Source organism: Molothrus ater, chromosome 1, assembly GCF_012460135.2.
Source record: "Molothrus ater isolate BHLD 08-10-18 breed brown headed cowbird chromosome 1, BPBGC_Mater_1.1, whole genome shotgun sequence".
Taxonomy (NCBI): Eukaryota; Metazoa; Chordata; class Aves; order Passeriformes; family Icteridae; genus Molothrus; species Molothrus ater.
The window spans coordinates 67,905,815-67,912,718 of NC_050478.2; the positions used below are offsets into that span (position 1 = coordinate 67,905,815).

At 42.3% G+C, this 6,904-nt stretch overlaps 1 long non-coding RNA gene across 1 annotated transcript; it reads right to left on the reverse strand.

Annotated features, from left to right (window-relative positions):
• Nucleotides 1-2,216: 2,216 nt before the first annotated feature.
• LOC118701775 (uncharacterized) lies at nt 2,217-4,212 on the reverse strand. Its single transcript, XR_004982581.2, has 2 exons — nt 3,908-4,212; nt 2,217-3,396 (listed from the first exon to the last, which is right to left on the reverse strand). It is a non-coding gene; the product is annotated as an uncharacterized LOC118701775 (long non-coding RNA).
• Between the last annotated feature and the right edge of the window lie 2,692 nt (nt 4,213-6,904).

A 6,904-nucleotide genomic window follows, 5' to 3' on the forward strand; every position in this document is an offset into this window, starting at 1 on the left:
CCATTGTTTTAAAGGTGGTGCTTTAGCCCGGTGTTTGTTTTGTACAATTTTACAGTAAAATATAGATGAAATCAGGTCAAGAAAGTGGACCAAGAACAAGCCTAATGGACTCTTGCAAGTGAGCTCTCCACCTGTGTGTTGCTGCAGCAGGGATGGAAAACACTCCCAGTGCTGCCATCTGTGCCAGGATGCCTGCTAACCTGTGGCAGAAGCCTGGGTGTAGAGGATGGGCAAGATGTGCTCATGCATATTTTATCCAAGAGGCCTTTACAAACCCACCAAAAAGTGAATCAGAGTCCAGAAGGATAATTGTTATTGCTGGGAAATTGTCACATCATCTAACCTGAGACACCCAGTAGGTAATTAAGGCAGTCGCTGCCTAATGTGTCTGCACCAGCAAATTGGGTCACTCCTTCTTTTACCCAGCTCCAGTGATTACACATCCTGTATTCATGTTAGCTCCCTTTGGGAGTGAATATCCAAGAGGAAACTCAGGCACCTCGAGGGAACAGCATCTTCCTGGTCTGCAAAGAGAGGGCACTCTGAAAGAAAAATCTCTTGCTTCCTCCAAAAGAGACACTCCTTAAACTCTTAACTCAGCAGATTTTGCCCTCTAAACCTTTCTTTTTAGGGACAGGGAGTGGCATACATTTTCTTTTTCTTTTACAAAAAGAACCCAAACCACTTCTCTGAAGGCTGGAAAAAAAGCTGTGTCATTAATATATGCATTTTGAACAGAAAAAAAACCACATATGTGTACATATGTATGCACATGTGTCTGAGCATCTTTTTTTTTAATTTTGCAGCTGCTATGAAGGGATTCTGGGGTCAATGTAGAGCTTGATGGGTTTGAGTGATCAGGAATTACCTGCTTGCCCCAGGATCTCACCCTGGTGCCATGCCCAAGGAGCAGGCCTAGCAACAGCTGTAAGAGGCCAATTTACTGTGGAGACCATCAGAACCCACAGCTTTAGGAAGGAGAATGATGTTTGTAGGTGTCACATTCTCTTTCACTGAGGTCATTAGCTCTTGAGGTACAAGGAGGACAGAGGTGGGATTTGTGTTTATGATAAAGATATATTCTAATGCTCAACTTTAGGATTCTACAGAGCCTCTAAAAAAAGGTAGAGAGATGGTATCAGGGACCAATTCCTTACTTTCATTTTCATTGTGGTACTCCTGCCAGTTGGGATTGGAATTAGGGTGAGGCCAGTAACACTTTCAAAGGGCCAGTTTGATTCTAGAGGACACGAAACCCCAGGGAAAGAACTGGTGGTGCTGTGATCAAGGCTATAGTTTCTCTTTTCCCATAGGGAATGGTACCTTGGCTATTGACAGGCATAGAGGATGGGGTGGGCTTGGATCCTGTAGTTTTACTTTAATTCATCATTGTAGGGCTTTCAATAATGTAAGGACAGCTGGTGTGAGCAGAGGTAAAATCACATGGTCCTTTAGGGAGGGAGGTTATCTCCTCTATATAAATAACATTAGGGTTTGTGTTGGGATTATAGTTACAGTTTGGAGAGTATAAAATACCAGAGGCACAACTCCTTCTTACAATATGCAAAGCCTAAAGACATAGTGAGAGGATTTGTGTTGAGAGGAGAAAATTCTCTTCAAGCTCTTTTCCAACACAGATTGGTTCCCTGACTTACAGCTGTGATCAGGGTTTGAAGGTCTGGGAAACATTCATGAACCCAGCAATCTACTGAATGCTACAGCAGTTATACAGCTACAGAGAAGAGAAGGGTTGGCAAGGGCCCTTCCTCCTTTACATGCTCTTTTACTGCGAGGATTAGTGCCCTGGTATCAGACTTAGCTGTAGGGATAGGGTGTGCAAATATCAGCCCCCATGCCCCATATTATCCCACTCCCCACAGTCCAGAGGCAGAATGCAGCAGATTTCTGCAGTGATCCATACCCTTTCAGAGTAGGAAAAGGTGTAAGGCCTAAAGCACCAATAGACAAGCCTGTTCCTACCCGTGGTGAGATAAGGGAAATAAACACTCGGCATGAGTGGACAGGGCCCTTAGGCTTGACTCTCTCCTTCTGCAGGGACCCATCACTTGGATTAGCAATCAGAGGAGACAATTTGCAATTAAATCCGTGGCTCTCTGGGCTAATATAAATCCAGATCCGGCTTGCTCAGGACAAAAGCCCACATGGAATTGCATAGATGGAAGATAAAAGACATGAAGCGCTCTTTGACACATGGAGACAAGTATCCAGTTTATTAGCTTGAGACAGGACACTTCTGAGGGCAGCAACCACCCAGATAGCAAAGAGACAGAACCACACCTGCCATAGGGTTTTATGCCCCAGGTGAGGGGGGCAGGAAAAGAGGACCGCGGCCAATGGGATAACATTGGGGAGGGGCGAGGGGAGGGACCACCCGTGGGACAGACCACTAAGGGAGGGGGGTATCGGGACAAACCATGTGATGAGAAAGGGGGAATAAACGGTCCACATGACCTAACATACCCAGTAAAATTTTCCCATCACCAGGGTAAAAACACCAACTAAATAAGCTATTTAATGCACTACAACAACAATTTATATTTTTAAGAGCTGTCTGTGTGTCCAGAGTCAGAGTAAGTGTAGAGACCAATGCTCTGTTTTATTGTGGGGATTGCTGCCCAGGATACAATTAAAGTAAAGATTTCAGCTGGGATTATCTTTACTCTCTCCTCAGCTTTTCCCCTTGCTTTCTGCAGTGCCTGTGTGGTAGTTCATTCCTTCTGGAGTAAATCAATCATCTCCCTCCCAGAGGAAATCAGAGCATGAGTGATGGGGGAACAGCACTCACAGACTTTGTGGTCACAGATGTCATCATATTCAGCTCTTCTCTCCCAGGACAAGCCCAGCACTGTCCCTAGCAGGCCCTGAAGCCTCCTGCTTGTCCTGGGGGACCAATCTCATGCCCATCACTCAGGCACCACTGAGGTGTACATGACACAGCTACCTCTGGCACTTAAAGCACTTTGGATTAACCTCCACCCCCACTCATAACAGTGATCTTTATGTCTCTGAGTCACTGGGGCTGCCCAGTGAGAAGACTTTGGAGTGAGTGTCCTGGCCACTCCATGGCAGGGGCACAGCCCTGAGCACTGCAGGCACCAGCCGTGTTGTCCCAAGCAGTGACACATCTGTCCTGTGCCCCTTGCAGAGACCACAGTGAGAAAGGAATTTGAACTGCTTGGAAAAGAAGCTCCAGAGGTTTCTCCTTGCATTGACGAATGAGATGACATTTTGATGCTTAGTCAGGTGTTAGAGATCTCTTTCTTCCCACAACAATTCCTTCCTTCACGCACTTCTGATTTTATTTTCTGGTCCATGGTTGCTTTTGCTGCACAGTGACACAAAACCATAGGGCAGTCTATGTAATAGCAGGAAAACCTGGTTCAGAAAAGAGAATAATAATATTACTATCCCAAACAAAAAGAAGGAAAAGAAAATGATTAAAATTTTGACTATATAATTGTAATAGATTTCAAATTAAAACAACTCAAAGCATTTTTGTGCCCTGAAAAAAAAAAAATCTCCATTTTGTGGTAATTTTTTGCCTCAAATCTTCTGCAGGCTTAACATATATGAAGCAAATATCAACTCTTAACAGCACTTCATCTCTAACACTGCATGACTACTACTACAGTCAAGCATTTGTATGCTATCCTCAGGTGAGCATAGGTGTCTTCTAACTCTTTAGAAACAATCACATGTGAGCAGAAAAGTAAAGATGGCTTGGGGTAAAATTCCAGCCAAGAGCCAGAATCTCCTGGTAACTGTAGCTGCTTAAGGATTTCTCCACACACCACAGACACAAAGCCATGATGCAATAAGCAATTCTGAGTCCAGCAGGTACAGAGGAGGTTGGGGTCTGTTTAGACAAAGAAATAAGGTTACTTACCAAAGCTTACCAAGGAAGCTTGTGGTGCAACTGGTGATGCACCTCTGGCATTTGTGGTTTGTGTTTCTAGCCCCCAAGCTGTATTTCCTTTTTCTTCTAGATAGCTGCCTTCATCCACATGGAAAAAGAATGCATGAGGTAAGATTTATTCTGGTTGTGAGCCAGTTCAGTCATCTGTGGTATTGGTGACAGTCGTGAAGAGAAGTTGTCTTTGAACACTAAAGTAGCTTTGTTCATACAAATATTCTTGATAGTGAGCATCAGTTGAAGAAGAGACAAAGCTTACATTCCTGATTTAAAGAGCTCTCGTTCCACCCTACAAAATAAATCAACATTCCTGCTAAGCCAGCTATCTTTCCACCCTGCAACATACAGCAACATTGAGGAGAAGAGAGAATATTTGCTGAGTTTTTCATTCAACCAACCTTTGTGTTATGGGTAACTCCAGTCTTTTAGACCATACACAGCTTTCTTGAATACTGTTGCGCAGGAGGGCTCACTGTAAAAATCCAGCAACGGTGTGGCTGAAGCAAGAACTTTTATTTCTTCCTCTTTAGGGGCAAGTGTTGGCTGGATATGCAGTTATGTATCTCTCACATTCAGCTGCATTCAAAATCCTTTAAAAAGAACAGTGGTAAAGAAGGCTGGACTCACTCTGGAGGAAGCTTTCTGATCACAAATTCAAGGAGCACAGATATATTTTTATTTATCTTTTAAACACTGATTACTGGGAAGCAGAAGTGTTTTTAAACACTTTAGTTCCAGTGTCCTGAGGTTTTTAATGGAAAGCGAAAATTATGAAGGTCATGTATTAATATTTCATTGGCCATGAATCAAGACTGGTTGGCGGGCAAATATTTTATGCCTTCCCACCTGTGCAGAATTGCCATTGTCCTCCATTAAGGACCTGATTCCCATTAGCTGCTTGTGACGGATGGGGGGAAGGGGAACATGTTGTGTGTGCAGTGCTGGAATAGGGAATGAGATTTTTGCAACCTTTCATTTAAAAAAGAAATCCTTGGGGGTCTGTGAATGGCAGGCTGTACTAGAGATCTCTCAGAGGCGTTCAGACCTAATGGCACGATGACACCAGAGCTAACCTTTCTTCACCAACCTCCTTTGTGTCAAGGGCTGACATGGCTGATTTCGGAAAGCAATGATTGCTTCTCCCCTTGCTTTAGTCTGTTGTGGAAAAGGCTGGTTGGAAATCACTGTTTGCTGTTTTGATTGAATGCATCAGGACTCAGGGTATTTCTTCTTTCTTTAAAGGCAGACATTAGTATGCTGGCTATCTGAAGCTCACTATGGAAAATATTCTAGTTGGGGTAGACTGCCTGCCAGGAAAGACTGATGGTTTGGTTCAGTAAAGAAAATTAAACTAAAATAAGATCTGAATCTGAAGCTCTGGCCCCAGCCTGAGTTGAGATGTATTTCTGTTTCTAAAGGAGTCCTAAAAAAACCCTTAATTTAATCCTAAAACCAAAAGAAAACATTTTGTATTTGAGCTTATTTTTTTCTGATGCTGGCTGAGGTCAAAGCAAGCAATATCCACAGAATGATATTCAAAGATTTTTGCCTTAAAGAAAACTTGGGAAAAAATCCTATCTCTTTCTGAAACAATTGTTCTTATGAGGCTGTTGGGCTAATTTTGCAGACATGAGAGCTGCAACTAATCACACTAAAATCAGACTGCCTGATGCTACCTCAGATACATGTTGAGTCCTTGAAACCATAAGAGCTCTTATCCAGCTAGTAGTGATCTCAAGAAGAGTGAAGCATCCATGTGAAAATCACGTTTTTCTGGATCTGGGCTGCTGAAGTTTGCTCAATGTTTGCTGCACCCAGCCTTTTCACAGCACTCTCTGGGTACCTTCCTTGAAGTCTTGCTCATGTTCTTGCTACTTTTCAGTAATTTCCAGGAGTTCATAATTTTGCTGTGACTCCATTTCCTCTGTCCAGCTGGTCTGTATGGGCCACTTAACAGCTTTCCTCCTGTGAACATCCCTGGGCAGAGATCAGCAGGGATGGAAATCCTGCTTTCTGCAACAGTAACTTCTGGGGATCATCTGCACCATAAAGGGATGGATGATGGTAAATGACAGCCAGGAAGCTGCCTTTACATGGCTCCTGAGGAGGCTGGGACAGAGAGAAAAGATGTGCTACAGAGAGAAACATTTTCCTAAGGATGTCTCCAAAATTACACCATACTGTGTTATGAATGTTCACAACTGGATGTCCTTGCCACCTCCACACTGTAAACAAAAGGATTTGAAGTGAGTGCAGGCAGAGGATATCCTGCCTTTACATTGTCCCACAGGTTTTCTAGAACATAAACATAAGCAGTAGCAATTGTGCAGCAGGGCACAAGAGTATTAGCACAAGGGTTTGGACAAGAAACAGAAAACATCTCTCACTTGAAAGGCAAAAACATACATAGATTAAAAAGTAGGTCAGAAAATTATGTGTGTTTACTCCAGAATATATTAACATCAAAAATGATTGTATTATTAATTTAAAAAATAGATTAATAATTGGGTAGAAGAGAGAAAAAAATGACAGCTTCTCAAACATCTTTTACAGAAGAAAAGGAGGAAGGTAGCAAGGGATACATCCATCCAACTGTTACAAAAAGAGAAATGGTGAAAAAAATCTATAAAAGCTTCCCTTTTATTGTTTTTCTAACCTCATTTCCAATAGTTTTCCCATTACTTACTCTGCTCAGGGAATCCTTCTGCTTTTCTTTAAGGTGTTTTTCCTCATGTTATTTTGCATCATATATTTTTATTAAATCAATTGCCATGAAATTTACATCATATAGCTTAATTAAAGGGAAATTATTTTGCTGAGGAGCCTGATGGTGGACGAATGGAATCAAGCAACTTCACTAGAAGACTATCTTCATAAAGCCATTCATTTCCAAGTTTAGTCCTTGGGAAACAATAAATAGAATACTATTATACTGCCTAGAAAATATGACACCTTGTTGGCACATCTTAA